The sequence below is a fragment of the Acomys russatus genome, chromosome 10 (assembly GCF_903995435.1).
Source record: "Acomys russatus chromosome 10, mAcoRus1.1, whole genome shotgun sequence".
Lineage (NCBI taxonomy): Eukaryota > Metazoa > Chordata > Mammalia > Rodentia > Muridae > Acomys > Acomys russatus.
Window position 1 is genome coordinate 51812255 of NC_067146.1, and position 14803 is coordinate 51827057.

At 39.9% G+C, this 14803-nt stretch overlaps 1 protein-coding gene across 5 annotated transcripts in view; it reads left to right on the forward strand.

Moving 5' to 3' along the window:
* The first annotated feature begins 220 nt into the window (after positions 1-220).
* Kmt2e (lysine methyltransferase 2E (inactive)) overlaps positions 221-14803 on the forward strand; it is a 70527-nt gene continuing 55944 nt past the window's right edge. For 4 of the 5 annotated variants that reach the window (XM_051152124.1, XM_051152127.1, XM_051152128.1 and 1 more), the window contains exon 1: positions 221-586. The gene's annotated coding sequence lies outside the window, so the exon portion shown is untranslated. Of the gene's footprint in view, positions 587-11598; positions 11672-14803 lie in introns of all 5 variants that reach the window. The other variant, XM_051152125.1, reaches the window with a different exon arrangement.

The window sequence follows — 14803 nt, forward strand, 5'->3', positions numbered from 1 at the left end:
GGCGAATGGCTGCTGCTGCATGCACCTGTTGTGAAAAGGACGGAGCGTCTGGCCGGCTCGCGGCCTCCGGCGTGACGTCCCCACGCCTCGGCGGAGAGGCCGCGCCGGGCAGCAGCCCATAAGCAAGATGGCGGCGAGCAGCTTCGTCCCCTCCCCCCTGCCCCTGCGGAGCGGGGCGGGCGGGCCCCGTGCGCTTGCCGCCGCCGCCGCCGCCGCCGCCGCTGCCGCCGCCGCCGCCGCCGCCGTCGCCGCCATTTTCCCAGAGCGAGAAGCAGTGACACTGAGCGGGCGCAGGGGGCCGAGTCGGAGATCGAGTCTGAGTTCGGGAGCAGCAGCAGAGGGGGCATAGACACTCGGAGCAGAGCAGCCTCGCCGTCTCCTCAGCGTTCCTGCCGCGGCCCGCAGTGCCCGACTCCTGGGTTCCCACAGAAGACGCTGTGCGCTGCTGCTTGGGGAGGGGGTGTGGAGCCGCTTGTGCGTCCGCAGTGGCTGTCGTCGGGGGTCGTCTGAGCGCTGAGGTGTGGAGAGACTCGCCCGGGGTCGAGCCGATCGCAGGGTTCAGTTGTCTAGTGTGTGAACATCACAGGTCAGTGCCTGTCGTGTCTACGGGAGTCGTGGGGTCCGCGGTGATGGGGGGAGACGACGACTTAGGGATCCGGGGCGGGGGGGATCGCTGTCCTTCGGAGCCGGGCGTCCACACAGAGCCTCAGGTGCCTTTGCTGGGGCCAGACGTCGCTTGTGGAGATCGAATTTGTCCTTTCTCCTGCCTGTCCCTGGCATTGGGGCATTATGGCGGGTTTTGGGGTAGTGGAAGGGGAAACTGGCAGTTAAACCCCCTTGAGAGTGGGAGTTAGGGAGGGGGCGCCCTCCTCCCTGGTAGCGGGTTCAGGCCTCCGGGATGAGGCAGGAGGCTTGTGACTGGTAGAGCTTGTGTCGGAGAGGTCCCGGGAGCTGCTAGCTCTCCCTCTAGCTGCATCTTGTTCGGGTGCACAGAGAAGACGTTTAGGCCCCATTTTCTCCTTCCTGCCTTTCTTCCTTGCCACTCTGTGGCATAATGTTCTCTTAAATGTGAAAGGGGTTAAAAGAACGCCTTGGGCATCTCTCTTTGTAGGGGAGCGACCGCTCCTCATCCTCTCCGCCGAGGGTAAACCCGCCCCTAAGGTGGTCACCCCAGTCAGTACCCAGCCTTGCCGGTCTCCTCCCCCGCTCTGCTTGCATTACTGCTGTCCTCTACTGTGCCAGAGCCTTAGAATCCACAATATGGCTCATTTCAGGAAAGCTTATTTTGACCGAAGGATTGGCACCGACACCGTGGCAGCAGACAGAGATGAGAAACAAACGGTTCCCTGTGCTGAACGGGGGAGGAGGGAGAGAAAAAACAATCCCGGGTGCTTGCTTCACTGCCTTTAGTTCCGCCTAGATCCGCCCTATCTAGACTGTCTCTCAAGAATGATCGAATTTAAAGTCAAAGAGAAACCACTGGAGTTAGTCCTAGAGTAAATTTCTATGTTGCTTATTTTATTCACCTTTTAGAGACGTGGATAATATACGGTGTTTGGAGTTCTGGAGACCTTGGAGAAGAATTAAGTGAGGTGCAGTGAGCTCTAGGTTGGAGATAGCAATACCTAATTGGGAAACAGTCCCCCTTTCCCCTTAATTTCTGAGATGGAGAGTAAAAACTGTAATTTCCCTCTTTTGTCCTTTACAGATTCTAAAAATGGCGGCCCCAGGCTGATGTTGTGGTAATCTAATCAGCTCGGGTCCTCCACACCCCATGCAGTGCGTTTGTCTGCAGCATATTACAGGCTTATTATGTTTACATGAAAAAGATTGGGCTTGTCCCACCCCCTCTTTCTAAGCCATGTACAAAAAAAATGCGTCAATTTCGTTGTAGATTACAATGCTGTGTTTTAGTTGATCAATTTTATTGTTTTTAACCCCCCTGAGAGGCAAATAAAACAACAACACTTTTGGGGGAAAAAATTAAAACATTCGGCCTTGAAATTTTCATAGTCAGGGGGCTTTTAAACATTAAAAAATTTTTTTAGGTACAGATAATAGTTTATGTTGGCCTTAAATCACCCATTTCATTAATATGTCAAAGTAAAATGTTTTGTTAACCGTAGCCCATTTTGCATGATTGAGACTTTTTATCTTCAGTTAAACATTTCCCATACAACTCTTAACTAATTTTGTATATTTTGGTTCTTGTATTCTGTTTCGGAGTAAATTTTAGGGAGCCGTACAAACAGACCTAAACCTGTTACTTCCTTGCATATAAGGATCTTTTCTCCCCAATATTGTGTCTTGCTTCTGTTTTCTCCTGTATTTAAAGCTTTAAATCGTGTCTAGTTGGTGTACGTTTGGTAAGGTGACACTCTATGCTTTGCGGCCTCTTAAATTTGTCTTATTGCATACTATCATCATTATGTAAGTAAAAAATAAGGCTTTGGTCTTCCTTCCTTCCCCATGCCCATTTTGCCTATCATAGGATTGTGGAATTAGTTTGTTTTAATAGGCCTTAAATAAAAGCATTACTGTAATAGGGTCTTGAATCCATTTTAAGCCATTGTCAAAGTCTTCAAGACTGAGACAGAAAATTAAATGGCAGGTGTCATTTTGCTCTGCTTTAAAAAGTGTGATTGATTACAATTTATTTGCATAGTGGGATGGGGTATCTTTTTTCTGGGTTGAACTAAATAGCAAGATACGAGGGGGCCATTAAATGGAGTTTAATGACCATTCTGATTGTGCAGCAACTGAAAGATGAGTGCCTTTCAATGCAGTAGCACTTAAACCAGGTGGAAAACACCCATCCTTCACAAGGATTTCTCCCTCGTATAAACCTTAGAGCGGGCTGTGCTTCCTATTGCCCTTATATGAACTAGCTGATAGTAAGGTACATTCTACAAAATACTTGTGTAAATGATGGGATTAGGTAATTTTACAGGCCAGTGAGTTTCATCCTTGAAGACTGGGCGTGTACACCTTACTTAGAATCTTTGAAATATCATGTAATGAAATGGTGGTGGGTGGTGGGTGTTTATAAAGGGATTTGGAGTCACTTATTATGTAATGTTCTTGAGTATGAGAGTCTAGACCCTAGGTGCAGGGTATGGCTCCATGGCTAAGACTTGTGATTTAGATCAAGGCTGCTTCTTTTAACCTGATGGTTGGTATTTGAACTTACTATCCAGTGCTTGAAATTGGTGTCGTACAGATTTATGTAGCAAGAAGGAGGAAACACATATATACATACATTCTATGGTTGAATTGATATTGATGTTGGGCAGGGCTAGACACAGTAGTTGGCTAAATTGGTTCCACATGAAACATCATCGTTAGAAATAAGGAAAGCCTCATTTTGGGTTTGTTTCTCTTTTGTTTTGATCCCTGTAAAGTAAGTACTCTTTAAGTTTTTGTTGTACCTTATTTTAAGTATATACATTATAAACAACACAGCTCTGTTGTACAAGGAAGGATGGAGGAGGTGAATTTATTAGCAGGTTATGAGTGATTTCTGTTCCTGGGGAATTTTGAAACATTTGGTCTCTTGGGAGGAAACAAACAGTCTTTGTTCCTAGCATAGCTAAGTTTGGGTGATTACATGTTTATCTGTTTAACTGGATTTGTAGAAAGCCTGTAACTGGAGAGTAAAATCACTTTTAAAAAATGTACTTTTAGAGACTACAATTTGATTATATTTGGGTTTTGGGATCAATATAAAGTATCTTTTTGATCCCTATTTAAATTGAGAACTTTTGCCCATTTTCTTCAACTCTGTAGTCATAGTGACAGTAGTAGCTGCCCATAGTGGCTATGGTCCTCAGCAATGCTCCTATGAGAAGCTTCACTTCATACCTTATTGGTGAGGACAACCACTACTTCTTAAATTTCAATCTTAATTTATAAGAATAATATACTCATTCTTGTGTATTAATCTCTTAAACCTATAAGTTCTATTTTTAAGTGTATTAGAAAATCCTAACAGTCCTGCTTTTCTGGAAATTGCTACAGAAACAGATATGTACTACCATGGTAGTATTTAAATGTCAAAAAATGTTTGTTTTGACTTAGTTATTAAGTACTTATGCAAATTTACATATATAAAGTATTTGCAAAATGTCATCTTCTCAAAAACGTCTATATTTATATTTTTGGTTGTGAGTCTAGCCTTTAATGACTGTGCCATTTCTCCAGCCCAAATGTCCATATTTAAATAGCAATGGAATTTGAAGGATTATCAGTATAATAGTTTTTATTTCTGAATGGTTTATTCTTAGCAAATGAGAGGTGCTCATTTCTTTGTTGAATTTAAAGCTTACGTGAACATGTATTTGAAAGTGCATTAATCAGGGACTGTGTCTTGTTATGTCTCAGAGCAAATGTTAAATACATGTGATGTATGAGAATTATATTTACTTTATGGCAAAATACATTTTTTAGTTACTGCCCCAATAAAAGGAAGGCTCTATCTACTACAGACACTGTTGTGTGAATATTATTAGCTGAGTTCAAGGATCTGAGTGACTCAAATTTATTGTCTTTTCTTGTCATGAAGAAATATCGGAAGGAGCCTAATTTCCTTAATGCTGAACTGTTTTTGTATTAATTAAATATTTAATGTGAAAGAGCAGTGCTTGTGGTTGAAATTGTTTTGCACTGTTAGAAATAGATAGTATTAACTAAAGATTAACCTAGTGCTATTAAGCTATAAGTACATTATAGAGGACATATGAAGAAAAGAACTTGTTATTATTTTGAATTTCTAGGCTAAGTGCTAAATTAAATTTTAAATGGTGGCGACTCAGATTAAGTAGGTCTCATTTGTATCACTAAGCATATGAAAGGTTTTTGTTAATGTTTAGTGTCTATGATGCTTTTTAAATCAGAATCAGAAAAATCCTCGTTAAAATTCACTTGATATAAAATCAGTTGTTTTTCCCTCTTGGTTAATATATTGTAGACAGTTTAAGAAAACCATTTCATGTTGGAAGACTTTTACAGCTTTATAGGAAATCTCATTTATGTTGTTTATCCAGCGTATTTAAGGCCATCATTTTTGAGGCATACTGGTCCAAACTTGCTATGTAGCCTAGGGCGACCTTGAACTTGTGATCATTCTGCCTCCACTGTTAAATGATGGGATTACAGCTGTGCACCTCCTGATGTAGTTGATTTGTTAAGGGTTGAACCTAGGGCTTCACACGCTAAGCAAGCACTCTTCTCACTAGGCTGTACCCCCAGGCCCAAGAGCCTTTTAATTTGTAGATACTGGCTTATAATACATTGGTTTTATTAGTAAATAATCAGCTACTTATTTATCATTTTAAAATATCATGGTTTTGTTGTTGTTTTTTTTTTAAGTTCTTAAAAGTGAAGTATGAAATCTGGGTATAAGAAAATGAGAAACAAGGGATGGGGGAAAGGCCATAGAGGATATAAAAACATACCGGGGCTGTTCACAGGGACAGACCCAGCCAAGGAGGGCGGGGACAGGCGGGTGAGGTAGAACCAAGTATAATGAGCACATGTATGAAAATGGAATGAAATACATTATGCTGGAATTAAATTGACAAATAATAAAGTAAAAAAAAAAAAAGGCTGGAGCTACAACTCTTTGCCTTCCATCCGTGAGCTCTCGATCTGGAGTTAAGTCACTAGTCCTGCTCCTGTTCCCACCACAGAAGCAGAATCTTACTCATTTCTTTTGTATTTTTAAACTGGGGAAGAAAAGCAATTCCTTCTAACTCCTAGATTGCTTAATGTAGAGTTAATCCAAAAGAAGGGGCACTTGCAGTCCTGAAGTTTACTATTGAGAAAGAATATTGAGTAATCAACCCGTATCAATGCCAGCTTGGTTGTGGTACTTAAAGTCTGAGCCTTACGGACAGAAAGCTAAGATATAACAGTGGGATTTAGTTTGTTTTGATTTATGGTATTTGTAAAATAATCTTTAAAATTTATTTTTAAATTGATGTGTAAGGTAATTTTGTAAAGTTTATTTCTTTAGGCAGTCTCTCCCTCTCCCCCTCTCGCCTTCCCTCCCTCCCCTCCCCTCTACCTCGTGTGTGTGTGTGTGTGTGTGTGTGTGTGTGTGCGCGCGCGCGCGCACGCGCGCACGCGCGCACGCGCGCACACGCAAACACCTTAGCATACTTGTGGAGGTCAGAGGATAGCTTTCAGGAATTGGTTTTCTTAAGACTCAAGCTTGTGCAGCATTTACCTGCAGTGCCATCTAGATTGATGGTTGATGGGGCCCTGTAAGATAGTTTTTCTTTTCATTTTTTCTTTCCCTTTCCTCCCTCTCTTTCTTTCTCCATCCCTCCCTCCCTTCCTTCCTTTCTCTCTATGTAGTCCTGGTCATCACAGAAACTTCCTATGCATCGAGGCTGGCCTCGCTCCTCCTCCTGAACCTGTAAGATAATTTTGAAGTTCTTATAATTGCATTGTTAATTTTTTTTTTTTTTTATCTGCAGACATTTAAAAAAGATTGTGTTGTTTTTGGATATTTTATTGTATTTTTTTTAAGTTTTTTTTTTTTTTTTTCCTTTTAAGACACATACTCCCGGCTGTGCTGGAACTCACTAAATAGTCTGGCTGGCATCAAACTCACAGAGATCTGCCCCATGAGTAGCAGGATTAAAGTACCACCACACCAAGGTTTTTTGTTTTTTGTTTTTGTTTTGGACAGGGTCTTGTTATGTAGCCTTTGTTGGGCTTAGAACTTGTTATGTAGATAGATCTTCCTGTCCCCACCTCCGGAGTACTGAGACTTTAGGCCTGTGTGCCACCACACCCAGATTCAAATAATATTTTACAATATAAATTTTATTTAAAACTTAGCTACCCTAGTAAGTTATTTTATTACTTGATTTAACTTCAAAGGTTAACTTACTTGATTTAAGTTTGAAGGTTAAATATATTTTCTAATTTTATTCTCACTGGTGTACTGGTGTAAATGAAATGAATAGATGGTATTTATATTTGGTGGTAAACAAGTCACTATCATTTAGGAAAGTGTCATAAAATGAGAACACAGCTTTTAGTTTTCTCCTTTTTTCTTTTTTTCATGCAGTGTGCTCTGATACAGCTTTCCTCCCCACCCCCTGCCCCATAGGCTCATAGAAGAGGTGAACAGATACAAGGAAGACACTGTCTTCTAATAGTCCCATCTTCTTGTTTCACACACTAAGAAATGTAACACAGGTATCTGAAGTGATACAAGATTTGAAGGGTTTTAATGTGACTAAATTCAGTGATTGGAACTATGCTTAAGAGTCATGAATTGATAGGGGTTTGAAGGTCATTAAATACATAGCTAATGCTTATTCAGAAAATTATATTGTTGGACTGGAGAGATGGCTCAGAGGTTAAGATCACTGTTTGTTCTTCCAAAAAACCTGAGTTCGATTCCCAGCAACCACATGATAGTTCACAACCATCTATAACGAGATTTGGTGCCCTCTTCTTGTGGGCAGGCACACATGCAGGCAGAATACTGTATAAATAATAAATAATTTTTTTTTTTTTACAGAAAAAGATTGTTTTATTTGGAATCATTCTCTGCTGCTTCTTTTAGAGCAAAGCTATTTGATGGTTTGAATTGACACAGCCTCCACCTAACATGATTGAAAGCTAGACAGCAGGTGAAATTGAACAGCTCCTCCCTTCTTGGCACTAAGGTTACAGAGATAGGTAAGCTTGAGGAAGCTCACAGTGCTGCAAGGAATAGGTATCGACCAGAGCTAGCTTGTTGATTGTTGGAAGTTATTTAGGATTGAACCTAGAACCTATTACTAAACTATCTTCCTGGCCCAAGTGCTTCAGACATTGGAGGGACACAAAGGCTAAGTGACTCACTGTAATAGACTAAAGGAAAGAAGGACTTACAAGAACTAAGAGAATGGAATCAGGATTTTTGTAAAAAAATAAAATGAAAGAAAGGGGGAAAAAATCTCTGTGTTGTGGCACACGTCTTCATCCCAGTGCTGGGGAAGCATGAATGGGCAGATGTCTATGTTTGAGGCCAGCCTGGTCAACATGGAGTCCCAGGACAGGGAGCACTACAAAAAGAGACTATGCCTCAAAAATAAGGGAATTACTTAACTAATAACGAATGGAAGAAAGTGTGTAAAAGGAAGTTGTACTTTGGAAGTTTGATTTTTGAAAGAATGAGTTATTTCAATGGAATGTATTCTATAGAAGATTGGGGATAGAAAACCAAATAGGATAAATGGTTGCTGAGCTCAAGGTTGAGACTCTTAGTGGAGTGGACTGGGTCTTCAGGGACAGCTACGTTAGTAACACTCCTTTGTGGCAGGTTTGTTGTGTTTGAGCAGCAATGAAATCGTATTCCCCTACTGTTTACAAGTGTGAGAGAAGGAAGTTGTGGTTTAGTTAACTTAAGTGGGTATCTTACCAAATTCTAGGCTTTGAGGGCAAATGCATGAATATCTTAGTTTTTTGTATGGGGTGAAGTTTTGTTTGTTTGTTGTTTTGTTATTTTTTACGAGACAAGGTTTCTCACTTTGTAGACCAGGCTGGTCTTGAATACACAGCTATCCACCTGCCTCTGCCTCCCAAGTGCTGGGATTAAAGACATGTACCACCATGCCTACCTTTGTATGGAGTGAAGTTAATGATCTAATTGTGAAAACTATATATCTCATAACTGTTTCAAAATAAGGTGACAGCACAGGGGAGGGGAGTAGGATGAAAGCAAGAGGGAGGGAGGAATGCGAGGATACAAGGGAGGGGATAACCATTGAGATGTAATATGAATGAATTAATAAAAATATTAACAAAAAACCAATAGGGTGACAGAATATAAACTGGTTATTAAAAAGCATAAGTAATATATTTTTTGAGAAGCTAAGAAGGTTGAGAAGATTGTATGAAGCAGGTTTTATAACTGGAATAGTTTTCTGAAATAATATTGTCAGTTTGTGTGTATGTGTGTGTGTATGACCAAGAAATTGCCCTCAAGAGATTGGGCCTACTACATGCCCCCCAAATAGTTTTGTGGCACACATTTTTAAGTTTGAAAGTGGAGAAGGCTTAAAGTTCCTTAAAGTTAAGTAGTATTTTTGTTGAGGGGCAAGGAAAAACAAATATAAAGGAGAACAACTTTAGAACATTTGCAGAATGATCAGGGTATGCTAATGATTACCAAAAAAAGAAAGAAAAAAGAAGAGTCCTCAAAGGATTTGTGTATTAGACTATTATTAGTATGGATCCAGAGCACTAGGAATTTGACTGTGAGCCGTGTGTGTGTGTGTGTGTGTGTGTGTGTGTGTGTGTGTGTGTTCAAGTTGCATGTGGAGAAGAGAGTGTTGGGCTGGATTTGCAGGGAGTTTTGAGCTACTTGAATGAGTTCTAGGAATTGAGCTTTGGTCCTCTGCAAGATGAGCAAGTGCCACTCCAAGTTATCTGGCTAACTTCTTCTCTTATATTTTAACTGATAGTTGGAGGGATGTGCAGATCTGGACATTCTCCCACCATCCTTTTTTAGGCACACAGATAAGGAAATGAAGCACAGATACTATCTCCATTAGTCTTTTTTTGTAGCTCAGTCCTGTCTATGTACGGGCATCAGCAGGAATGCATCACCATTTTATATGATGCTGGGGCTCAGTCCTGGCCCTCCTTTGTGCTCGGCAGCACTCTGTTGAGCTGCATACAGCCCAGCCTGCTCTCTTTGCCCTTGACATGATCTGAAAAGCAGCTTCAGTCTTACAGGGGTTTGGTTTTTGTTTGATTAATAGTATCCTCTTTAATAGAAACTTTGAGGTTGATATTGGCAAACATTAGAAAAAGTAAAGGAGATTAAAACTTTTTCATTTTGGAATCAAAACACTTATGTTTATTTCTATTAAGATCTTAGTAAGGAGTTACTACCAATATTCACACACACCCCCAAAAACCCAAAGACCACAATTTTTTTAATGATTTCTTTTTATGTATAGTTCTGTCTGTCTCTATTTCTCTGTTTCTCTGTCTCTCCCTCCCTCTTTCTCCCCCCACCCCATACACACTTGTGAATTGCCCACTGTGGATGCTGGGAACTGAAGTTAGGGCCTCAAAGAGTAGCAAGGCCTCTTAGCCACTGAGTCCTCTCTCCAGCCCTCTATGTTACTTTTTAATTAAGAATTAATTTTGAGATAATTATAGATTCTATAGGTAGCTATAAGAAAGGATATAGAGAAATTTCATTTCTCCTTTAAAATCATTGATGACATTTTAACATCAATGGTATTGCAAAATTGTGATACTAGTGTGATAACCAGAATACTGACCTTTACATAATGCAACCAACTAACTCAGCTTTCCCGTTGCAAATTATAATACAGCTACAATACTGACATTGGCATAACACCCATTTTATTCAAGGGTCTCCATCTTACTTGTACTCCTGTGTTGTTCGCGTTTCTTACTACATATGTGAGTACCTTTTCTACCATCACAGTTACAGAAAGATTCTATCACAATGGTGGTTGGTATTTTCCTCTTATATAACTAACTGTGCCCACTTCTCTCCTCCCCCTACGTATCTGTTCTCCATTTCTATAATTTATTATTTTAAGAATGTTATATAAATGAAATTTCACAGTATGTAACTTTTGCGACTGAATTTTAAATTTTATTTCAAGATTTAATTATGTGTTGGGGGTGTGTGCCCAAAGAGACCAGAGATGTCAGATTCCCCTGGAGCACTAGGTATAGACAGTTGTGTGCTGCCTGACATAGGTGCTGAAGACTGGACTCAGGTCCTGCTGGATGTGTGCCGTAACTGCTGACCCGTGCAGCTCTTTCCTCTGTCTTCATGCTAGCTTTGAATCCTCTGTCTCCAGAGCGCTGGAATTACTGGCCTGAGCTACCATGTTCAGGAGTAAGACTGACTTTTTAAAAGCTCAGTGTAATTCCCTTGAGATTCTTCCATCTTGTTGCATGCATTTTCAATAGTTCATTCTTTTGTATTGCTGAAAATGTCCATTTTAGTGTTTTCCTTACTGTTGGAAGCTATGTTGTAGACTATGCAGTTTCAGATTTTAGTTTTGTCTCTCCCTAGCCCCCAAGACAGGGTCTTATATATACCAGGCTAGCCTTGAACTCAATATGTATTCAATGATGACCTAAACTGACCTTTTTGAATATTTGGGTACAGGAATGCACCACCAGTCCTGGTTTATGTGATGAGGGCGATTAAACCTAGGACCTCCTTTCTGCTAGGCAAGCACTCTGCTGAGCTATAGCCTCAGCCCTTTGACAAGAGTAAAAGCAGCCTCCCTTGGTCTTGCCAGTTTTTCCAGTAGGCTTGTGTGTGTCTGAGAATGTGTGTGTGTGTGTGTGTGTGTGTGTGTGTGTGTGTGTGTGTTCTTACTCTTTTTTTCCCCTTGTTTTCAGTTGATTCCAGATTTATTTTCCACTTTATTTGGAATTTAATTATCACCTTTGCTTGTTTATGTTCATTTGTATTTAAAAGTAAGAATGACTTTAAGTTTTGCTGCTTTCTTTGTTTGAGGTTTCAGTCAGAAGCACCTAGAATGTATACTGTTTAACATTAGCTCAATACGCTTATGTTCACTTGGTTTCTAGGTCTGTTCTGGATAGCAGGTTTTGTGAAGACATTTATTCTTTCTTGGACCTCAGATTTCCCAGACATCTCATGGTATTTCCTTTTATATTATTCTTTATTGGCTGCTATTTATTTTCCATGTATTTTGTACACATTTGACTTGCCAGTTGGTGTTGCAAGCTTTTTTACTTCACAAATGAATGTTGGAGTGTTTGGATTGTGTTGAAATTCCCCGTGTTCCTTTTATACCTGTGATAAGATGATTTCTTACTAGTTTGAATTCCCTCTCCTTCCTTCCTTCCTTCCTTCCTTCCTTCCTTCCTTCCTTCCTTCCTTCCTTCCCTCCCTCCCTCCCTCTCTCTCTCCTTTTCTCTGGTGCTTTTGATTGAATCCAGAGCCTTGCTCAGGTTAGGCAAGTGGTCTCCCATTGAGCTATACATTTCTAGCTTTTCCTTACTATGTAGTTTAAGCAGATTTTTAACTCTCTGTGTAGCCCAAACTGGCCTCAAATTTATGGTCTCTTACTTTGGCCTCCCCGCTGCTGGGATTGCAATTACACTCGTGTGTGTGTGTGTGTGTGTGTGTGTGTGTGTGTGTGTGCGCGCGCGCGCGCATGTGTGCATTTTGTTGTGTGACAGTGTCTTTCTTTATAGCCCATTCTGGCCTGGAACCTGCAGTAGTCCTGCCTCAGTTTCCTGAGTGCTGGGGTTTCCCATGTAAAACTTCTTATCAAATTTTTATACTAAAAAGATCATTTAAGAAATAATGATTTAACCCTAATGATGTTATAACATTTGTTATCTACTGATTTTTCAGCAATATGAATTATCTGGCTAAAACTTTTATATTAATGTAGATAATGAAATAGTTTACACTTCATAGTCTCATGATGACATGTGAATTGCTAAGATCTTCCCTTTAGAATGAACCAAGAATCTATAGTTCTGTTTCACATGTGATCACGTTTTTATCCTGAGCATGTGTTTTTAGAGAGGTGCAATTCTAGGTATGTCATGTGGTAGTTTTGCCAGAACTGCAGATTCGCCCTAGGTTCTCTAACTCACTCCCCAGCTCTGTAGAGTTACCGTTATGTACCAGACACAGCGAGAGGCACACAGATAGAAACATGGAAGTCGGCTCATTGAAGCTTTTTATTGCTATTTGTTTATTTACTTATTTTCATTGCTATTTAGAACAGATCAGGTCTATTTATATTTAAAAGAGCAGACTATTAATTATAGAACAAATACATCATTTTAGTTTAGAAATATTACTCCAGTAAATTAAAAGTATGCAAGATGATTTGATTTCTGCTTTCCACTTCTTGACTCTAATAAACAGTTGTACAATTAAATGTAACATATACTTGAAATGTAAGACTTTTCAGAAATTTTAAATAAAGATAAGCCGAGCTGAAGGAAACATCTACCAAGAAAATGCTATCAAGAGGGAAGATTGCAGTTTACTGCCTGTGGTTAGGTTCTAATCCTCATTGTTGTAAGGAAATACTGAACACTATCCTTTCAGTACAGCAAACCCGTTTTGTGTATTGCTTGCATGTTTGTACATAAAATGTTATAATTTATTGTGCTAGTTAATAACTACAGCATTGTGAAGTAATTCTAATCAGGTTTTAGGTATAGAAAAGAAGGTAGGACAATGCTTTCTTTTGTTCAGTTGGCTTTCTTTGTCTTGAAGAATCTAATTGTGAAGTGAATGAGAAAACAGGACATAGTGACCTTATTTTCAGGCTTTAGAAGAGTCTCTGTAAATGGGAATGAGTGTTTTCTACCTGTTTATTGCTGTCCAATGGAAAAAGAGCACGTCTTGATGAGGTTACCTGAAATGCTTGGGACTAGAAGGATATTTTCAGATCTTATAATAATTAAAATCTCCAATCAAAAAAATTGAAATCTTGAGTGTATTTCCCAGTATTTCAGGTTTTTAAGTTAGGAATGTCCAGCCTGTACTATATGTATTGTGTCAGATGCTTCCCAGAAACCCTGACTTTAAAGTCTGTTTTGTAAACAAGGATCTGACAATAGAACAGCTGGGTGACCTGCTGAGTCTCACACCAAGTAACTGGCCGAGCCCCAAAGATTTTAGGTTTTGATGTAATTGTCTAGTTCGGATCTTTTATTGATGGTGTGTGTGTGTGTGTGTGTGTGTGTGTGTGTGTGTGTTTAAGGTGGCGTCTCTCAGTGTGTCACAGGCTAGTCTCCAGCTCCTAGGCAGGTCAGCCTTAGTTTCAAGCAGATAGTACTACCATGTCCTGTTTAATTTTATATTACAGTTATTTGAAATCATGTGTAAACCAGTTACACATGATTTAAAAGTGTAGACAAGTTTTCTTATAGAATTCAAACTGCTTTAACCACCTTCTTTCCTCTGTTTGATTTCTTCCACAAAAAGTATGAACTCAGAGATTGTATCATTTATGGTATGGAAATTTGAGTAGGTACGCTGAAGCTTATTTGTAAAAATGAAAGGTAAGTGTAAGAACTGCTATTTGAGGAAACACTGCCTTTTTTTTTTTTTTTCAGGTATAACATTACAAAGAAAACTTAACTGCTCTTCTGTAGTTTATAATAGTTTATAAGATTTTTTTTGTTGTTGTTCTTTTCTCTCTGAGACAGGGTTTCTCTGTTTAGCCTTGGCTGTCCTGGAACTCGCTCTGTAGACCAGGCTGGCCTCGAACTCACAGAGATCCTCCCTAGTACTGGGATTAGAGGTGTGTGCCACCACACCTGGCCTGTTTCGTTCTTAAGTTGAACCTTGTCATTATTGAACAGACTTTGAGCAGATATTTTATAAACAATATATGCAACAAGCACAGTGGATGAATTTAGATTAGAAAATTTGACATTGAAGCTCAGAATCTTTTAGTTATTTTTATAAATTTGGTTTTTTATCACTGTTTTCTCTACTAACTAATTGTATTAGAGAGTATTAACTTCAACTGAAGAAATAGAGAATTCCCCCTGATAGGAATGATTTGCAGAAATAAAATAATTTTTCTTGTATCCATTTACAAACAGTAGAAGAGCATGAGCTTAAAAGGCGTGGTCATGGGCTAGGCAGGGATGGCTCACTCCTGTCATCCCAGCACTCAGGAGGCAGAGGCAGCGGATCGCTGAGTGCGAGGCCAGCCTGGTCTACAGAGGCAATTCCAGGATAGCCAGGGCTACACAGAGAAACCCTGTCTCAGAAGAACAAGCAAACAAA